The sequence below is a fragment of the Balaenoptera physalus genome (assembly GCF_965194825.1).
Source record: "Balaenoptera physalus genome assembly, chromosome: 9".
Lineage (NCBI taxonomy): Eukaryota > Metazoa > Chordata > Mammalia > Artiodactyla > Balaenopteridae > Balaenoptera > Balaenoptera physalus.
The window spans coordinates 57119148-57142020 of record NC_138888.1 but is presented as its reverse complement, the minus strand read 5'-3'; the positions used below and the strand labels follow the sequence as shown (position 1 = coordinate 57142020).

Sequence of the window (22873 nt, the reverse complement as noted above, 5' to 3'; positions counted from 1 at the left end):
TAATTCAAGCATTGACATCAACACCACGTGCTCCTTGAAGTCAGAACAAGTCTTTTTCCCCAACCCTACACCCCAAATTAAACACATTTACATTATGCTGAAATTTTTGTTTGTTAGTCTTTTTCATGAGACCCCGAAATCCTGACGGTAAGAAATTTATCTCAATTGTTAAGTGTTGACTGAATAGGCGGCTACATAAATGACTGGATTAATGGATGGATGATGTGCTTACAGTACTATCTTGACGACCAAAGATAGCAGGTCCAGGCTGTGGGTTGAAAATGGTCAGCATTGCAGTGAATGGTAAAATCAGTAGCTTTTGAAGCCAAGCAAAGGATAACACCGGAATTCTCAACTCTTGGTATGATTAGAATCATGTGAGAACTTTTTATAAAATACTAATATCAGTGTCTCACTCTAGTAAGCGTCTACTAGTTCAGTAGTTCTCAAAAGCGTTCCCCAGACCAGAAGGATCAGCATTACATGAGAATTTGTTAGAAATGCAGATACTTGAGCTCTACTACAGACCTACTAAATCAGAGACTCTGGGGATGAATCCCAGAAACTTATGGTCTATCAGGCTCTCCAGATGAATCTGATTCATGATAAAATTTAAGAACAATTGTGAGATTCCCATTCAATTTACCTGAAGTGTAGGCATTCATATTTTCTCTACAGCTCTTCAGTTGATTCTAACGTGCAGCCAGAGCTGTGAACCATGGGAATAGCAGAAGAGAAAAGGAAGAAATATATGCATATATGAAGTCAAATTCACAAGGAACTAGAGCAGAATGAATAAAAACAGAATGAAAAGAAGGTGTGAAAAATTGTAAGCTATTTAATTAGCTAAGTTTTTGTTTGTTTCTTATTCTGACAAGAGAAGCACATTACAGAGAGAAATGTTTTCTATACACACCTACTAGGAGTGATTTTATTATTCTACAAAATTTCCTGTCAATTCTGGATGCCATGTTATTCAGCTTTATGAAAGAATCAAATCATAAGACTATTTCCTTCAAGAATCATCATCAATACATGCATAGGTATAACTGTGAATCGAACTCAATCTTATTTAATCCTTGAACAATCCTTTGAGGGATAAGCACTATTACACTGATTTTTTTACGGGTAGGTAAGTGGAAACTCAGGTACTTTAACTAACTTGCCCAGAGTCATATAACAAGGGAGTGACACAGCTGGGACTGGAACTCAGGTCTCTTTCACCACACAGCCTTGTTTCTCACAAGCAAGACACTTGGGATATTAACACTGTTATGTATGAATCATAAAAGTATATTCTTAATGCTGTAATTAAAGCTCAGTGTGGGAATTTTTCTCTACATGGTTTATAATTAAGTTTACCTATTTCTTTACTTGTTCTGAGTCATAAACAAGAGAAGAAAGGAAATAATGTATCTTAATGCCTCTTAGTGGTCGAGCACTTAACATGCACTGATACATTTATCTTTTAAAAATCCTCGGTTGTAAGTATTATAATAACTATTGGCTGAAAGTGATAAGAATGGTAACTAAGTCTACATATCTAGGCAGCACTGGACGCAAAATCCAAACCCAGATCTGCCTGATCACAAAGTGTTTTGACCACATTCATTCTCACTACACTGGCACTTTCTTCCCTCAAACATCAGGGAAGAGAAGAATCATGATTGAGTAATTCCTGAATTATACTGAGACTGAAAGAAATGACAAAGAGTGAGATGAAAAAAAGGTAAGTTGGAAGTAAAAATAGCATGAAACTATGAAGAAATATGAATGTCAATTTAATGGCACAAATTTAAACATTTTTAAAATGGCAGGTTTTTCAAAAAGTGAAGGGAATCTAAGCAAATTTAATGCAAATGAAAATAGAAGTGGAAAATTGAATACAGTGCTGTGGACACTGAGAAGAGAATGAATATTATGACTTAGAAAGTCACCGATGAATTAACGAAAGAAGCAGTCATGAAAGAAAAGTGAGGATGTATCAGACAGAGGGCAGAGATTGTGCATCTTAAGTGGAAGCAAAGAAGAAAATGCAGGGCATGGTCGAGAAGCAAGTTCTAGGTGTGCTTGGAAATGAAGGTTTGGGGGCTGCTGAGAGGATCAGCAATAAAAATGGAAAGGGTGATCAGGTCCAAATATTTCAAGGTGTGCAAAATCCTCTGAAATTTGTTCTGTACTATTAGGTGCTGTTGTGCAAAGGAGTGACTTGAAGGCCAGAGTAAGGAGAAGTGTGGATCTTCAGGCACTGTGGAGGGCAGGGCCTGGATCTGAGTGAGAGGTAATGAATGCTTACGTGGATAGTGGGTACCACAAAGGGGAAACTGATCAACATTTTTTGAGAAAATAGTGTCAATGTTTTTGTTGTTGTTTCTTTTCTGTTTCGTTCTGTCATGTTTTGTTTTGGCACCATGTATGGGACAATAAGAAGAGGACCAAAGATACAATCTTGAGAAGTATGCTAAAGGCAGGTAACGGAAGGAAACCACCATCAAGGATACAGAAGGCATTATATGACTGATGGATGAAGCAGAAGAGTAATCCTGGTTGGGTTATCACTTTCCCAAATTTAGTGTCTTCAGTTAAAACAATTAAGTTTTTTTACCATATCTCTATACCATCTATACTTTTATTAACAATATTTTTATTGGTTATCTCTGTTTTTACATACTTTAAAATGAACTTTATATCATTACTATGTATAGGATGTCCTTATTTTTCTAATTTAAATTAAAATAGATGTGTAACTGGGTTGTCACAAGGATGGTAGTGATTAAGAAAAAGAGTCCAAGATCCCCAGGCAAATGTTTCTATTTCAAATGTTCTGATTTCCCTTGTATGTGGGAAAGAACACACAGCAGTGCCCCGCTGAAAGGACAGTCTCCCTGGCCTTCAGGTCCCACTGCTTTGAGGTCACCTGATTAAGGTGAGAATCTCATCAAGCCGGCAGGAAGTCTCCTTGCCACTCTCACAGCTGGGATTCTACCCTCCCAACTGCTTATCCTCCAACTGCATTGCAGACTCCGCTTTCCATCTCTCGGCCTGCCCCTTGGACAAGTCAGTGGTTACAACACCAGGGATGCTGGAAGGTTTTCCCTTAAAAGTGAACTACCCACATTTACCATTCCCCTAGGCTTCCCCGACAGGCTTTGGGGCTGGCTGACTCTCTTCTTGAAATAACAAAAATTTTCCTGTGTATCACAAAGCCACACATTGATCAAAACAAGACCTAGGGCTTCCCTAGTGGCGCAGTGGTTGAGAATCTGCCTGCCAATGCAGGGGACATGGGTTCGAGCCCTGGTCTGGGAGGATCCCACATGCCGCGGAGCAGCTAGGCCCGTGAGCCACAATTACTGAGCCCGCGCATCTGGAGTCTGTGCTCCGCAACAAGAGAGGCCGCGATAGTGAGAGGCCCACGCACCGCGATGAAGAGTGGCCCCCGCTTGCCGCAACTAGAGAAAGCCCTCTCACAGAAACGAAGACCCAACACAGCCAAAAATAAATAATTAAATAATTAAATAATTAAAAAACAACAACAACAACAACGAAAAACAAGACCTAAAATGATAAAGCACCTAAACTCAGAGGAAAAGAAGTGCTAGGCTTTTAAAGGAGAACTACATTGTGGGCAAAGCACTGCTTTTAGTTAAAGCAGGTTCAGTGTTAAGAACTTCATATTCTAAGGGAACATTTAGACTAAGTTTATAATCTTGGGTTAAGTAGCTTTAACAAATCTTATAGTTTCCTGTTGATCACTTATAAAGAAACTATTTCCCCTAGTTATTTTAAACAAAAGGCTTGCCTTAAATTAAGAAGTTTAAATAAAATCTTCAGTTTTTGGTGTAGGTATTGATTGTTTTTACAATTATGAGTATTTGTAATTGACATCCATACTGACATCGATGCTGGAAGACAGACACACTTAGATAACAATCTCCCCTCAATAACGCAAGACCTTACTAACTACTGGGTAGCATTGACTGGAATTTGAAGGCCTTGTACACGAGACAAAAGAAAAACTTCACTGTCTCACTAGAGAGAGTTTTAGGGGATTGGTGAACGTCCTCAAACTGTATGGAAATTATTAGGCACATTTAGCACATATTTTTCTGAAATTAGGGTATATAACTTTCATCAGAAGTGCAAATTGACCTGTGAGTAACATACACATGTGGGAAGGGAGGGGAGAGAGAGAAACTGCTCAACCCACTGCTTTTGGATTACTTTCTGCAGTTCTAACTCATCTGAACGTGATTAATGGCAGGATTTGTTGGTCTCTGAAGTCAGATTTTTTTTTTTTAATTTTAATTTATTTATTTATGGCTGTGTTGGGTCTTCGTTTCTGTGCAAGGGCTTTCTCTAGTTGCAGCAAGCGGGGGCCACTCTTCATCGCGGTGCGCGGGCCTCTCACTATCGCGGCCTCTCTTGCTGCGGAGCACAGACTCCAGACGCGCAGGCTCAGTAGTTGTGGCTCACGGGCCCAGTTGCTCTGCGGCATGTGGGATCTTCCCAGACCAGGGCTCGAACCCGTGTGCCCTGCATTGGCAGGCAGATTCTCAACCACTGCGCCACCAGGGAAGCCCTGAAGTCAGATTTTGAATTGACATAGTTATGCAGTGCCTTGTCATACAGTAGGTTAATTTAGTTTTTATTCTATTTTCTATAGTTTTAGAAAAGCATGTATTTCCATTATGGAACTAAATTCACAACTTTGCCTGGGTAGTATATCCTAGGACAGCCTTGTGAAAATTGTATTTTAGTTGATGTTGTCATGCCCATCCTGGCTGTCTACAGTTAATGAAGTAAAATGAAATACTTATTTTTCTGTATTATTCACTCCTTTTCAGTCTTCTCAAGGGCACTCTAAAAGTCTTAAGAATTGGTGTTAGAATACTGGTATTAGATCATTAGAACATGGTCCTCGAAGAGTCTCAACAGGCCATGAATATTATCAAGTGTCCTTGAGTCAGTCATCACATACAAATGAATTTGAGATAAATGTGCCACTACTTCCCCAATTAGTGTAGGTAATCAAGAATTGATTGCAACATTAGGAGAAGAGAGATCTAGTTTTTTGTAGGACAGCTGCAAATCGTTTTTATTTTAATGTTTCTTTCCCTGGAGAATTCTGCTCAGGCCTTTTCTATCATTTTCTTAATATATATAATGATTTAGTTCACCACCTCTAGAGCAATTTGACCTTTGCCACCTCCACCTGCCATTTTTATCTGCCCCAAACTCAAGCAAGAAACAGGAGAAGATGCACTATAGAAAAAGGCAGTGAACTGTGAATTTCTCCTATTATCTGATGGAGACCTATCTTGGAGTGAAACTGACCTGCTTTTTTCCATTAAAAACTCTATTATAATGTTCCTTAAAGAATTTTCAAAGCATTTAGTTGATAGCAGTTATGAGTTTGCTATAATGTAAAGTAGGATAACTAATATTACGTTGATTTTTTATTACTTCTGACATTTCTAAAACATGCAATATTTGACTTTTAAGAGTTTACTATAAAATAACAAATTTATATGAACCAAGATATTATTTTTTATGCAATTACATCCTCCTACATTGAAACTCATGGGAAATAATAGTTTTTTAAAAGTTTATTAATATGGACCTTTGTTATAGCCATCAAATTTATTTATATGCACTTGGTTTCTTCCTTTTCTATCTATCCCACAAATGACTGCCACATTAAACATTACAAAGCCACTTAGATTCTGACCCTACTGCTCACAGACCTTCAGATTCTTTATACTATCAAAGTAAAGTGAAAATTAAGAATAATTTACAAGGCTTTCAGGATCTGACCCTGTTGTGACTTGTAACCCCTTTTCTGATTACTCTACTCATTGTTTCTATACCTTATACTCTGGCCCATACCCTTTACTGTTTCTCCTAAATGCCAGGGCACATCTGTTAATTCCATCTCAGTTGCTCTCTCACTCATAATCAAGTTGTAGATTTCACTTTTTCTTCTGACCACAAGTGACTTCTTCCTTTGAATTTTATATCTGTCAATTATTTGCATTTATTATGCCTCCTTATAAATTAGATATGAATATGCTTGCCATGGCTCCCTGTCTATACTCTGTAGTCTTTGAGGTCAGAGCTGTATCCATTTTACTTTGTTATCAATAGAACCTATCAGAATACTTTGAATATTATAGGTACCAAAGCAACATGTATTCAAAGAAAGATTGAGTGTAATGTGTTACTTACACTGGTGAATGATGACAATATCATTAATTTATTCATTAATTCAACAAGTTTATGAGGTTCCCACTATGTTGTAGGAATTGTTTTCTGTGTTATTTGGAACCTTGCCCTGAGGCAGATTTTATCTAGAAACCTTGACTGTCTCACATATCTCTCTGCTTTCCAGGACCTTTCCTATGATCACTGCCATCTTTTGGTATGCTTCTAATTAAACCAGATAAATTTCCCAACCTGAAACTTGAAAACATTGCTGTTGTGGAAAATGACCATCCTACAGAAATCCCTCCATGCATGTTACTCTCTACCACCTCAGAGTGAACATTGCTGACCACTGGTAGAGTCTGGATGGTATTCGAACTCTCTATGTCTTCCTCTTGAACTGATGGTCTGATACGGTGGAGAGACTAATACCCCTCTATCAGCTTCTCTGATTTCCATCTTGTGGCAATCAGAACTTAATCTGCTCTTTCTTACAGGAAACTTAAGCATGGCATGCTATTTATTTATGTCATCCACTGTAATTTTCTGAAAATACTATTTCAGGCAATATCTATGCCTTTAGAATTTTAATTTAGTGAGAATTAGGAGTCATAGCCTCATGGTATAGGTAAAACCTGATTTAACATAACCTTTATTTCAAAGCATGGTCCTGCAGGTTTATTTGTTTTAGAAAACAAATACTTGAGCAGACACTGTATTTGTTAACACTTAACAGAAAGCCTGGTGTATGGTATGTTCTCAATACATATTTACTGAATCAATGAAATGTGGTGCTTTTGTGCATTAAACAATGCAAACAAAGAACACCTGAAAGTAGGGCTCTTTTGTGTGTGTGTGTAAGAGTGTGTGTGTGTGTGTGTGTGTGTGTGTGTGTGTGTGTTTTCTTTAGCTGTAAGACTGTACAGACTCTGGCTCCTCTGTGGTTCTGGCTTCCACTTTCATTGGAATATCTGTGTCTATTCCTGGCTCTATATGTGCGTAACCTATCTGGGCTTTTCTTATCTTCAAAATGAAGGGAATTGATTTAAATAATCTCTAAATTCTCTTCTAGCTCTAAAATCTGAGATTCTACAGATTAGGTTTCCTTATCTTACTTTATTCTTTTGTCATTGTTGTTATTCTTGGATGTATTTTGCATTTCTTCTTTCCACAGGACGCTAAGGCACTATTTACAAATACATACATAGTAGAAGACATAGACACTGATTAAAAAATATTCTGCTATATAAACATAATGATGCATGAATAAGGTAGTATTTTTAGGACTTCTTATTTCAAAGTTTGCTTTGGAAGCAGGTCATTAACATATTGCTCTTAACAGCTAGCTTCTTGTAGGAGAAAGGCAGAGGCTGATGATAAAATGGTCTCATTAAAGTGAGATTTGGCTTTACTCTGAATGTCAAGTGTACAGATTCAGGCTTAGAGTAAATCTGGGCCCTTTGACAGTTGCAGTATCTATGGCTTTGCTCATCCCTCTGGACTTTTTTCTCCTCTACTCTGCACTGTTATTTATTTCCTCACAGCTTTGCACAGCCTAATTATGAACTCCTCAAAGATATGAATCACGTCCATATTTTAATTAAAGCTTTCAGTGAATTCATGATGCTTCTATAGAATAGCTATCATTCAAAAATGATGTAAACTATATGAACTAATGTTAAACTTTTTAATCCTTAAAACTTTGCTATTAGCAATTTTATTTGAAGGAGTTCTATTTGCTGGTAACCAAAATCCAGAAATCTTGGGAAATCTTGCAGTTTGATTTGGACTCTATTGTTTTGGTTCTGTTTCTTAGCAATAGGCCTGGAGACTCAGTATTTCTATCTTTAGGTACATTGTCATTTGCCTCCTGGCAAGGATTCACAGCAATGGTATTGGGTCACAAGACTCAGAATCTCCCCACGCCATTTCCCAGAATGTCTTTCTTGATCATGGTAATCTCACACAATCTCATATACCTGAAGGTAGGCAAAAAGAGTTTCTTTTTACAAAACTAGCTTGTATTGTGAGTTCTTAATTATTCTCAGGTGGGCCATACCAAAGAGAATAAGATTTCACTAAGAACAACTCTTTACCAAAGTATAAGTTCCTTCTGAGGTGAAAGATTTTTGTCAGTTTACTTGAGCAATATTTCCCTAGTTCTAGAGCAGAGCTCACACATATCAGACACTTGATATATATGAACTGGTAACCTGATATCTTTCTACTAATCACTTTAAATCTCCCATTCCTGTGGTTCTCTAGCATGTGCCTCAGAGAAAATAAGCAATATCAAAAAGACTGGTATCTGTCAACCCACTGTGAAGGAATCCTTACTACGATCCACCATGCAGCCAGCTACATTTTGAGATGTATTATAGTTGAAACACTATTTTTTTTTTTTGTATTTGGGGTTGCATTACAAAAAATAACCAAATAACAGCACCACTTAAATTAGCTTAAGAATAATGAACTTATAAATAATTATTCTAAGCTGTCCAGTTGAAGTTGAGGATGGGATCTGAGCTAGACTTCAGAGAAAAGTAGAATCCAGTACTTGAACAATGTCAAGACTCTTTCCACCTCTTTTCTATCTTCCTTGTGCATCTTCCTTCTTATCTCTCTCCTTCTGTAGACTCTACTCTCTTCAAATTTTGGTTCACAAGAGTTTTCATGGTCAAGAACCGTTTCAGAATCTTTATCTTACAGCTTCAGCCATTTGAGAGTTTCTCCTATCTGCCTAGGCTTAATCAGGGGCATGCCACTGAAATTCTCAAAGTACACTTTGCAAAAAGTTAAAAGTACAGTTTTCGTAGAAATATAGAATAAGCATGTGTCAAAAAGTATTAAACTTCTTTATGAGAAACCTTGTTTTTAAAAATTTAAGAAAAACCAAAATGTTTCTATTCAAAGTATTTCTTTCTTTTCTATTTCGAAAGATAGAAAGCTGGAATAGGATTTCTAAATCACATACAAAATAGGTTGATGTTCCACTGGACAATAAAAAATAAATAAAACTTTGGTGGGGGGGGAATCTTTAGCATGCTTGTATCTCTATTTGCATCTCAACATTCATTTGCATTGCTATTTGACATGAAGCATTTACTATACTATCAATTTTATACAAATCAATAGCTACCTTTACAGAGTTCTTAAATCCTCCATCAATAGTAAATAAAATAAAATAAAATGTATATAACACTAGAAAATTACAGAATTCTTGGCTAGTCCTGTCAGACAATGCTCTAGTGGGACATTGAATGGACATGCGGTCATCTTTTACTTATTTCCAAGTTATGGATATTTTAAAATAATGCCATAAAGATTCTTTACTCACATTGTGAAGATTAAATGAGAATATGTATAGAAAATGCTTAATGCAGTGCTTGGAACAAATTAACTCACCATAGAGTTTATTTATTTTAAATATTATATTTATTAATGTTATTTTACAAAAATACAATCCCCTTTGAGTTTATGAGATGTTACTTCAGATAATTTTTATATTAATATATATAAAATATATTTAAGTAGTGTATACTTAAATATACTTACATAAAATATATATAAGTAGTATATTTGTTCCTTCTTTCTTTCCTTCATTCTTTGATTCCATCTTTGCTTCCTCCCTCCCTCCCTCCTTTACTCCTTCCCATCTTCCCTTTGTCAAAAATCCAGAAACAGTAAATGTTAAAACCAGATCATTAAAATAGTATTTGGCAAGAGTTTATTGAACATAGAAGAACAGCTCATAAACTGGGAGTCTTCAAATCCAAAAATGATACAAAGCTTAGAGGTATGATATTACAGGATGACTTTTAAAGTGAAAATAAGGAAGTTTTTAACCTTTACAATGATAGGTTATTACAATGGTGGTTCCAGACATAACGGGATTCATTAAAAGTGACTATCTTATACCACTTTAGAAAGATGACTTAAGTTTCTTTTATGATTATCATCAGAAGCACTTATAAGAAATAACCGAAGTTAAGTTTTGCTTGTTCACAATATAAGCTAGATTTAGTTTTGCTTACATGGCTTAAATGGTTTTGTCTGTTTGGGGATTTTCAAGCCTGGTCTCCATTTTATTTTAACACCTCCTTCCCTTCTTCCCCCTCCCTCTCTCTCTTCTTCCCTTCTCTCTTTCTCTCTCTTTCTTTCTTTCTCTCTCTTAAATTCTGGCATGCACCTGATTAGCCAAGCTATTTGTCTCCACAGAATTAAATAAAAACAAACAGTCTACTTCATCCCTCCGTCTTTTGTTCCTGCTATTCCTGCCTTGCCTTACTCTGCTGCAGACATACTGGCTTTGGGATATTAGCGATTTCCCCCTGGCTCTTATCTCCTCTAGGAACTCTCAGTTTACAGCTTTTTCCAAGGCAAATTCCCTAACCTCCTTCAAATCTTTTATTCCCAAATCATCTTCTCAGTGACATCTACTCTGTTTGATTTAAAATGGAACTTCCCCAACTCCATTTCTCCTTTCTCTTTTGCCTTGATCTGTTTTTTTTCCATAGTATTTAACCCTTCACAGATATCATGTTATTTAATTTTGTATTATTTTTTTATTTTTTCATATCTGTCTCTATCCCCTCCCATCAAAAGATACACTAGAATATAAGTTTCGTGAATACAGAGATTTTTGCCTGTTTTGTTTACTATTATATTCCAAGTGTCTGGAAAAATTCCTGGCACAGTAGAGGTTCTAGATAAAGATAGATATTTATTGATTTATGGAAAAAATAAATGTCACAACAGGGAAAATAAACAACAAAACTTCAACTCCACTCTCAGAAGGTGATCCTAGTGGACTCTATATAAGGAAAAGTCTTCCAGTGAGAATAAACTGCTAAGGAAGGCAAGCTAACAAATGGAAACTTGTGAGATTCACTATTCTTATTTTGGAGGCTATTAAATATTATATTTTTGAGGCAGTGGTCATGGCACTATGCATCTCTTTCCTTGGATAATTTTTTAACTGTGGTTTTTCTGGATTTCTTCCACAATTGTTGTATCAGGTATTCTGAAAATGGTTAAATTTATTAATTAGACCAGAAATTGTCAAACTATAATCTGTGAGCCAAATCCTACCCACTGCCTGTTTTTCTGCCATCTGTGAGCTAAGAATGATTTTTACATTTTCATAGTTGAAAAATATTAAAAAATAGTATTTCACAGCATGTGACTATCATATAAATTCAGTTCAGTGCCCATAAATAAAGTTTTATTGGAACATAATCACACTCATTCATTTCTGTGGTGTCTATGACTGTTTCTTGTGATAAAATAAAATTCATGAGTCCATATGATATAATAAATAACAAAATAAATTAATAAATAGAGAATAGATAAAAATCCTCTACAGAAGAATTTCAAATATTGGTGACAGAAAGAAAGCAGCAAATGGAAAAGTAGTAGGCATGGATGTAGAAATTAGTGGACAAAAGTTTAAGCAGAAATAGGGTATTTGTATAGTCTCAAGATATCTCCTACAAAATATTTGGTAATTAAAAAGGGAAAACAGCAACTTGACAAAACCCAAGCAAACACCACTTTTGCCAAGTGGTCAAGTGCAAGGATAACATCACCAGTAATAAGATACAGATATCATGTACCCCTGATATGATGCACTAGGAAAGGCATACGATCTCTGAGATATCTTTCGCAATAATGCATAACCTCAATCTAATCAAAATAAAACATCAGACAAACCAAACTAAGGGACATTCTATAAACTGACCAGTACTTTTCGGAAGTATAAAGTTTTTTTAAAGAAAAGTCTGAGGCGCTCTCCTATGTTAGAGGAGACTAAGGAGACATAACAACTGAATGCAACATGATATCCTGGACTGGATCCTGGGACAGAAAAGGACAATATTAAAAAAAAAAAAAAATGAAATTCACATAAATTATGTATTTCGGTTAATATTGAATAGCATTGTATCAATGTTAATTTCTTAGTTTTGATAAATATTCTGTGGTTAAGTTGTTAGCATAAAGGGAAGCTAGTGGAAATGTATATAGAAACTCTGTATACTATCTTTACCAACTCTTCCATGAATTGAAAATTATCTAATCATAGAAAGTTTGTTTTAATGCTCCATATTACTCTTTTCCCTTTTGCCCAAGAGGGCCCTAACAGTACTGAGGAGGGTGACAGTTACACCATAGTTCCTTATTGAGCAAGCAGAGAATGGAAAAACCAGCCCAGATAACACTTAAGCTGCTTCCTAAGCTTCCTGACACTTTCTATTCCCTTCAGGAACAGACATAGCCAGAGAGAAAAATGAGCAGAGGGAGAAAGTCAGAGTGGCTTATCTTCTTTTCATGCCCAGAAGGAAGAAGAAAGGCAGCTCTTAGAAACCAGAGAGAAAAGCTGAATGTGATGTATTATTCCCAAACTGTCTCTATTTCTTTTTATTTTTTTTACTTTCTTTTTAAATATCTTTATTGGAGTATAATTGCTTTACAATGTTGTGTTAGTTTCTGTTGTACAACAAAGTGAATCAGCTATAAGTATACAAATATCCCCATATCCCCTCCTTCTTGAGCCACCCTCCCACCCTCCCTATCCCACCTCTAGGTGGTCACAAAGCATCAAGCTGATCTCCCTGTGCTATGCAGCTGCTTCCCTCTAGCCATCCATTTGACATGTGGTAGTGTATATATGTCCATGCCACTCTCTCACTTCATCAGAGCTTCCCCTTCCCCCGCTGTGTCCTCAAGTCCATTCTCTAGGTCTGTGTCTTTGTCCCTGCCCTGCCACTAGGTTCATCAGTACCATTTTTTAAGATTCCATATATATGTGTTAGCATATGGTATTTGTTTTTCTCTTTCTGACTTACTTCACTCTGTATGACAGACTCTAGGTCCATCCACCTCATTACAAATAACTCAGTTTTGTTCCTTTTTATGGCTGAGTAATATTCCATTGTATATATGGGCCACATCTTCTTTATCCATTCATCTATTGATGGACATTTAGGTTGCTTCCATGTCCTGGCAATTGTAAATAGTGCTGCAGTGAACATTGTGGTACATGTCTCTTTTTGAATTATGGTTTTCTCAGGGTATATGCCCAGTAGTGGGATTGCTGGGTCATATGGTAGTTCGATTTTTAGTTTTTTAAGGAACCTCCATACTGTTCTCCATAGTGGCTGTATCAATTTACATTCCCACCAACAGTGCAAGAGGGTTCCCTTTTCTCCACACCCTTTCCAGCATTTATTGTTTGTAGATGTTTTGATGATGGCCATTCTGACTGGTGTGAGGTGATACCTCATTGTAGTTTTAATTTGCATTTCTCTAATGATTAGTAATGTTGGACATCTTTTCATGTGTTTGTTGGCAATCTGTATATCTTCTTTGGACATACAGATTGTTTCTTTTTAAATAATAATTATTTTATTGTGGGAGGAATACTCTTCAAATAACAAAATCTAGGCATTGTACTAAATAGCAATTCAAACAAGCTTAGCATATTTATCATTTTACTCTTGTTCCTCATAGATGTTTAAATAGAATAAAAGCAAATGGCAATCTGATTCCCTCATTTACATGGAGAAGATGGGAATAACATTGCCTGGAATATCAATTAATGAAAGTTAGGTTTCCAAAGAGCAGAGATGATATTATTTTTAAATCATCTTATTAGAACACAGGGGGAAAGATTTTTGATTTACATGTATATTTCAGACCACAAATTATCAATAGTTCTTTGACTTCATTATTTTCATCTAAAACCAGACAGAATGGGAGTGGATATGTAGGAAAACAATGTGAGTATTTGCATTCTGACCTATGACTATCATCAGCAAGTAGTTTAAGCAAAAGCAAAATCCACTAAGTAGCAAAGTAATTAATCACAAACCTCTACCTAAATCACTGGCAATTTCTTGTCATCTGAAGTGAGTGACCCTTTTCCCTCTAAGTCCCACAATAAGGATAACAAATTCTGAAACTTATAAGGGCAAGCAGATAAAATAATTGAGTGAATTAGGCAGTGGTAAGCACTGTGGCAAACAGAAGAGCCCTTATCTCAGCATAAAACGGCAGCCACTAATAGGTGAGAGCTAACTGTTGCCTTACAGGAAGGTAAGCACAATGTTTTCAGATTTTTTTTTTTCCAAGAGAAAGCAAAACCCCAAAATTTTATATGAAATCTCTTCAGCCTGTGACTCCTTTTCCACAGGAGTGTTAGTGCTACTAGGCATATATAGTCTTTGTTTCTTGTCCAACAGAAGAATAGGCAGCAGGGACACTGAAATCCTAGGGGAGTAAGAGGATGGGGATTCATCCTTAGAAGAAGACTATACGCTTGTTAGAATTTGTTTTTTAAATCTTTGTTCAAAGAAGAATGGGTAACGAAAGTTTAAGAAAGGTTTTATTTCCTGTAGAACACTCTAAGGATATTGATACACTAAAGTGCATGTAAATTTCCAAGAGGAGATTATCATATTCAATTTTTTCCTAAACCTTTCAAAGTATGAAGAGATATTTTATGGCTTTGAGAATACTAAAATGTCATGTATCTAAATTCATCTGCATTTATATATATTACATATATTTATGAAGTTTTGTTTTCTGGGTATTTATGTACATTTGAGCACACATGCATTTTCTTGGCCTTCTCATGTTTCAGAATTGCCATCTAAGTTTGGTAAAGTGTGACCAGCAGATTGTTTTACCGCAGGCAAATGTGACTAGTAATCTTGAGTTGGGGTAAAGCAGATGTTTGCAGAGCTTTTGCTCATATTTCTGATTTTGGTACTTCAGCCTGTTCTTTATGCTATGATTATACTGCAGTACTCTATAATCATGCCTCATCAATTCATGCTGGTTCAATGTATCCTTATCGTGTTTCTTTTGTGAACCTCCCTTGTCATTGCCCTACTACAGGTGGGCATGTTAGCCTGCTGAGATTCAAGTCTCTGCATATGTCCTTCTGAGAGCAATCGCCATCTCAGTGTATTTAGATAAGTATATGTATGTATATGTACTTTTGATTCTTTTGTTTGAGACAAAACTTTTATGTTATTGATAGTCAAAATTTGACATACGTTACAAGTAAAAATCTCACTGAGATGCAATGAAAGTCTTTAACTGGTAATCTGGATATCTTGACTTTAGTTTTTGTGTTGCCATTTGTTAATTATAATAAATTCACAAGGCCAAACATAGATACCCTCTGTTTCTTTATCTGTGAAAAGAGAAAATCATACTAAATGTTCTGTGATCACAAAGGTTGTGATATTCAAAGGCAGTGGTTTTCAATTAAGAAAGCATTAAAATCACTTGTGGGGCTTGTTAAAACACAAATTGCTGGGACCCAACACCAAAGATTTGATTTAGCAATTCAGGGGTGAGGATCATGAATTCACATTTTTCACAAGTACTCAGGTAATGATGATGGTTTTCCAGAACACAACTTTTGTAGCACTACTCTATGAAACATCAGGCATCGGCATGATGTTATGTTCAACTCTTCACAATACACTAGCTGAGTAATATTTCCTGATTCTATACGACTTTACTAATTTTAGAAGACTGCATGGGCTGGGAACATAAGGCACAACAGTATAATAGGAAGAATAAGGACTTTGAAGTCACTTATACTTGAGATTGAATCTCATTTATCTCTGTAAACATTTTGAACCTCAATTTCTTCATTTCTAAAATAAGAGGACTAACATTTGTTTCATAAATATACTATAAGTGTTAAATATGTGTAAATATGTGCATTACATTTAGATTTTATTTCCTCCTTCCTTCACCACCTTCTTCTTAATTCCTTGTTCTCATTTTACTACAAAGATCACTTGTCCACAATTCAGGTAGCTAACACAATAAGAAAATTTAGTTATTTCAATATTTAATAGAAGCCTATTTGTCTAGGCATGTACAAGGGATAGGGAGACTAGCTGATAAGAAAATATAATGACAGTGATTAATACACACCACCTGTTCTCAGAAAGTTTCATTCTGATAGATATCATAGAAGCACTAAGGAAGGGTACCAAGCCCAACTTCGCAATTTGAGAGGGGGTGAGATGGCAGTGTCACAGAATGCATCTTAGAGAGGATTCTGCCTTTACTTATATCTTTAAAATGAGTTCGAGCAGTGAGCTAAGAAAGGTTTTTCAGAAAGGTCTATGAAATATAATAGAGGCATAGGCATGAACTATCTGTCTTTGGAACTTAAGTATATGTAATATGTGTATATGTATGTGTATATATATATATTTATATATAGCTTGTTAAGCATGTATATTTTGATTTTCTATCAACGTAGCGAACAAACGAACAGCAATCATTTACTTGTTCATGATTATACAATTAGGGCAGATTTTGGCAGGGATGGATCATCTGCTACACAAGCATCGCTCATGTGACTGGCAGTTGGAGCTGGTCACTGGCTGGGATCTCAGCTGGAGCTCTTAGCTAGGAGTTGGGATTCTCCTCCATGTGGACTTCTCCACGTGGCTGTCTGGTCTATCTCAAAACTGGATTCCAAGAATGAGTGTTACTGACAAGGGTGAAAGCAGAAGCAAAGCTCTTTAAGCCTGCCTTTTGGATTTGAATCTTAGCCACTTCTGTAAAGACATTGTGCCTCAATTTCCTCATCTTTTGAATGGGACTAGTAAGCTTACATCATAGACATGATGCAAGGGGTAATATATGTAAACTAGTTAATTGCATTTAGGTATTAGGTAAACAGCATGACTTCTGCCATATTCTAATGGAGAAATGCAGTCATGAAGGTATGGTGATGGTGACGGTGACTGGACCCTACCTCTCAATGGGAAGAGTACAAAGATTTTATGGCCACCTCTCATTACCACAGTGAGACAAAGAGTAGCAGGGCTAAAGAAGGTGACAGATATCAGAATATGGAGAACTTCATAAACAATGCTAAGTGCTTAACTTTCATCTTGAAGCTAAAAGAAAGTCATTTTAAACAGTGGAGAGACGTGCACCTATTTGGTTTGTAATTAGATTATTTTGACAACATCGTGGGCATGGGTTTGAGAAGGGTACAACTGGAGTAAAGGAAACCAGTTTTAAGCTGCTGCAAGTTTTTAGATGCCTGGGCATAAAAATCAATCTGGGAGAACAGTTGTAGCAAAGAAAGTGACAGAATGGCGATAGAGATTTATAAATTGGAGATAGAGGCTGGAGACGAAGGTGTTTGTTTTTGGAGAACTCTAGGGAAGGCAGCCTGAATATGCCTGGTGGTGAGGGAGGAGGGCGAGCTGTGGGAAGATGATGTATCTAATTTTGGGTTTAAAGGTGAATGAGAGATTTCAGAGAGAGTGGTACTATTTTGAGTTCAAACTTGTTGAATTCCTGCTTTGTAGGCAGATGGTCCAGAAAGAAAATATAGCCACACAAATAGTCTACTATTTGTGGCGTGTTAAAAGAGACTTTTTTTTTTTTTAGAGAAGACCATAAATTATTGAATTAAATTTCTAAAGGAGAACAGCTAAAATACACCTATGTATTAGAATTAAGAGAGAATATAGTACTTTCTCTATTTGTTTAAATGTTAATTGCTAATTAGAAATGCATGAATTTACATTAACCTATTCCTAGGAAATGAGTCTATATTCTTGCAGTGACTTCTATTTTAAAGGTTCTGTGGAGGTTGGTACATTGGCTGGGTTTATTTGCCCTTCATTGATTTGTACATCTTATACAAAAGAGATACCAAGATTCTTGCCTCTGCTGTTTTTCACAGTATCCATGAGTAGTTTGCTGCTTCTTCAACAATAGACTCAAAAGGATTGCTATTGACTCCCTTATCTCCTCAATCCATCCTCAGCCACTCCCCTTTAGAGTAGCGATTTTTTTTTTAAGGAAAAACTCATGTAAATCTGTCACGTGTCAAAATAGGTTGATATCTGCTGTCTTTTAAATGTCTTAACTAAGAATAAAATATTTACACTATAGAATTGCTCTCTCCCATATCCTATTTTATACTGCAAGTATTCCAGCAAAAACCCAGCTGTTTTTACCCTACAATAATTTATATGTCCTATCAATATGTTTCATGCACATACTAATGAGTTAAATTGTATCCATAAGAACTTCTGTGAAATCTAAGACCCTTCTGCTTTGCCTTCCTCTGGCTCCATTTGCCATTCTTATTTAATCCCACTCAGGGGAAGTAAACTCATTAGCCTGTTTTGAATACAATTCTTCTAATTTGTATAACCAAAATGCTATTTTTATTGTATTAATTTTATTTTTTTCAAGCTTTATTGAGATAAATTGACATATCACATTGTGTAAGTTTAAGGTATACTACGCAGTGATTTGATAGACATATATACTGTGAAATGATTGCCACAGTGAGGGTAGTTAACAAATCTATCACCTCACGTAATTACTTTTTTCTGTGTGTGGTAAGAACTTTTAATATCTACTATCCTAATAATTTTCAAGTACAAAATACAGTATTGTTAACTATAGTCACACTGCCTTACATTGCATCCCCAGGACTTATTCATCTTATAACTGGAAGTTGGTACTCTTTGACCACCTTCACCCTTTGCCCTTGGCAATAAGAATTTACTCTCTGTTTCTATGAGTTAGGGTTTTTTAGATTCCAGGTATAATTGAGGTCATATAATATTTGTCTTTCTCAGTCGGATTTATTTCAGTTTGTATAATGCCCTCAAAGTTCATCCATATTGTTGCAAATGGTAGGATTTTCTTTTTTTTATGGCTAAATAATACATATTTGCAGTTTTCATTCTTTCACCATTGACTATGATGTTAGCTGTGGGCTTTTCATAGATGGATTTTATTATGTTGAGGTAGTTTTCTTCTATTCCTAGTTTGTTAAGTGTTTTTATCATGAAAAGTTCTTGAATCTTGTCAAATGCTTTTTTTCTTCATCACTTGAGATAATTATGTGGTTTTTGTCCATTCTATTATGTGCTATATTACACTGATTGATTTTCATTTTTACTTCATATGTTGAGCCGTGCTCACATTCCAGGAATAAACCTCATTTTGTCATGTAGTATAATTCTTTTAACGTGCTGCTGAATTCAGTTTGCCAGTGTTCTGTTGAGATTTTTACATAAATATACATTAGGAATATTGGTTTGTAGTTTTCTTGTATTGTCTTTGTCTGGCTTTGGTATCTGAGTAATGATGTCCTTATAAAATGAGGACTTGTTTCTTTCTCTTCAATTTTTGGGAAGAGTTTCAAGAGTACTCGTGCTAATTTTTCAAATGTTTGGTTAATTTTTATAGTGAAGCCATCTGATCCTGGGCTTTTATTTTTTGGGGCAGGGGTGGCTTTTGATTTTGATTGAAACTACTTACTAGTTACTGGTTTGTTCAGATTTTCTATTTCTTCGTAATTCAGTCTTGGTAAGTGGGTGTTTCTAGGAATTTATGCACTTCTTTTAGGATATCAAATTTTTTGGTGTCCAATTGTTGATAATATTATCTTATAATTCATTTTCCTTCTGTGTCATCGGTTGTAATGTTTTAATATATTGTGTACCCAATAAGATAGATTTATAGTTTAAAAAAATATTTTTGTCACTTAAATTCTAGGCACCAAAGTTACGGTAACACAGGTTACTACGTCAGTCCATGTATTACCTTTACTGTAAAACTTTATATTTCCATTTGGCTTCATGTTGCTGTCTAACATCCTTTTGTTTCATCTTAAAGGGGTTCCCTTTAGTGTTTCATGTGGAGTTAGCCTGTGGCAATAAACTGTCTAACTTTTTGTTTATCTAGGAAAATTTTAATTTCTTGTTCGTTTTTGAAGGACATTTTTTCTGGATATAGTATAATATTCTTTGTTGACAATTTTATTCTTTCAGCATCTAAGTGTGTTATCCCAATCTGTTCTGGCCTATAAAATTTATTCTGAGAAATCTGCTGATAAGCTTATGGAAGTTTTTCTTTTATGTGATGAGTTACTTTTTTCTTGCTGCTTTCACGATTCTTTGTGACTTTTGGTCGTTTTATTATAATGAATGTGTATCACTGTGGTCCTATTTGGATTTATCCCAAATGGAGTCTTTGAGCTTCTTGAAATTATATGTCTATTTCTTTCATCAGATTTTGGAAGTTTTCAGCCATTATTTTTTATTTATTTATTTTTTAACATCTTTATTGGAGTATAATTGCTCTATAATGGTGTGTTAGTTTCTGCTTTATAACAAAGTGAATCAGCCACTAGCCATTATTTTTTCAGAGAAGTTTTCTATCCCTTTTTGTCTCTTCTCCTTCTGGGATTTCCATAATGTGTATTTTAGTCCACTTGATGGTATCTTATAAGTCTCTTAGATTTTCTTCTTATTTCTTAATTCTATTTTCTTTTTCCTCTTCTGATTTAATGACTTCAGATGACTTTTGTTCAAGTGTGATCATTCTTTATTCTGCCTGAACAAGTCTGCTATTGAAAACCTCCAGTGAATTTTTTAGTTTTTTTCAACTCCAGAATTTTTGTTTTATTCTTTTTATAGTTTCTTTTTGTTGGTATTCTCATTTTGTTCATGCATTGTTTTCCTGGTTTCAATTATTTGTTTATCTGTAGTCTCTTGAAGTTTGTTAAATATTCGTATGACAGTTACTATTAAATTATTTGTTAGGCAGCTCATAGATCTGTATTTTTTTAGGTTTGGTTTCCATAATTTTATTTTTTTCCCTTGATTGGGCCATATTTTACTATTTCTTTATATGCCTTTTAATCTTTTTCTGGGATATGGGCATTTGAAGAAGACAACCTCCTCTGTAGTCTTTGCATACTTGCTTTATGAAGGGAAAAACCTTTGCCAGTCAGCCTGGCTAAAGGTTTTAGGACCTCTCAAATCTTTTCTGATCTCTTGTTCCCCTTGGAATCTGTCTGTGGAACTGCAGCTCTTACATGCAGTGGTGCTTGCCTATTTTTAGTGGCTTCCAAATTCTGCCACTATTCCCTAAGTGCTCCAAAACAGGCAAGATAAACGCCATTCCATCAGGCAGGCTCCCAACAAGCTAGAATGTTGGATGCTCTCTTGTTTCCATCCAATGGGAGGCCCAAGTATGGTAGGTTTCCTCTGGTTGCATGCATTATACTGTGTAGGTGGACAGACACAAATGGGTATTTAAAACTCCATGAATTTTCAAACCTGTTTTGCTGGAATTCCTTCTTGATTTTACATATACCTAAGTTCTATAGCTTGTCAACTACTCTCTAGGGTTCTGGTCTTATATAATGTTACCTCAATGTCTTTGTGGGGGAAGGAAGGTCTGTAGCATTCTATTCTGCCATCTTTCTGACATCTCTCTTCTATCAACATCTTTTGATTTCCTGGACTGCAGCCATAATTTCTTCTATTGCATATTTTCTTTCTTGGCTTATTTTCTAGTGTTGGAGTAACCCTGAATTTACTTTTGCAGAATGGATATAGGGTGGAGTGTGGAGTATATGTGTGGAAGAGTGATGAGATTGACTATTCAGCTATAGATTTTCAAATAATATTCAGATTTCATTTCTCTCCTTACTGCTACCTGCCTTTTTGTATTCCCAGACATCCTGGGCATTCTTTAGCTTTCTAGGGATTAGAAAGTCAAATTTTCTGAAAGCTCTCCATCAGTAACTGCTTTTTCATTCACTCTTCATCTTCCAAAATGTTAATAAAATTATGTGCAATGATGTTCACATATTGTTCATTTTTTCTGGTGAATTTTCTTATATATTTTGTTTTATTAATCTTATTTTAATGGGGTCTTGGGAAGGAGATCCCGTTGACTGCTACTCACTCAATCTACCAACTTGAACTAGTTCTCATTTTTTCTTTGTGGACTTTTTATATGAATTGTTCAGTTCATCAAATATTTATTAAGCAAGGTTAGCTTGCTTCATGCTTGATAATATGAGATCAAAGATATTTTCAAATATGAGAATATGAGTTCAAAGATTATGTTAGAAAACATGAGTTCAAAGTTATTTGAGAACTTTGTAGTCTAGTCCAAAAAAAAAAAATATGCATGAACAGGTACTTGCCATTCAATATAGTACTAATATTAACTGTAATTTTGAGTACTTCCTATGTGTTAAGCATTGAAAGGTATATTATGTTAAGCCTCAGAATAATGATAGCTAGCCACATACTTTTTAGAATACATACAGGAAGACCTATGAATATTTTGTAATCAGTTTCAAGAGATTCATTGAACTCATGAAGCTAATCTATGGGCCTGGATAGATCCCAGATTAAATGTCCTTAACATAAATATTTTCCATTCATTTGTTTACTAGAAAATTCTTATTGAGTACCTAAAACAAGCCAGGCATTATTCCAATATGGGGGAGATATAGCAGTCAATGAAACAGACAAAAGTATCTGCTTTGTTGAAGTTTATAATCTAGAGTATATAGTATGGTATATCAGAGTATGATGGGTGCTATGGAGGAAAATAAATAAGGAAAGGAGTTTGGTGCATGATCGGGGGAGTCAGTTTTAAATAAATAGCCAGAGAAGACAAGACTGAGAAAATGACATGAGCAAAAGCTTGAATGAGACAGGGAGCCAGTCTCCTGGTAACTGCTGCAGAACATAGCAGGTGATGGAGCAGCAATGACATAACCCTGAGAAAAGAGAATGCCTGGCATGTTTGAGAATCAGCAAGGTTCCTTAAAAAACTAAAAATAGAA

At 35.5% G+C, this 22873-nt stretch overlaps 1 long non-coding RNA gene across 1 annotated transcript in view; it reads right to left on the bottom strand.

The window, feature by feature from the left end:
- LOC309667240 overlaps positions 1-22873 on the bottom strand; it is a 143618-nt gene that overhangs the window by 12608 nt on the left and 108137 nt on the right. The window contains exon 2 of the long non-coding RNA XR_014267652.1: positions 1-22873. This exon is cut by the window's left edge and continues 12608 nt beyond it. This is a non-coding gene — a long non-coding RNA (uncharacterized lncRNA).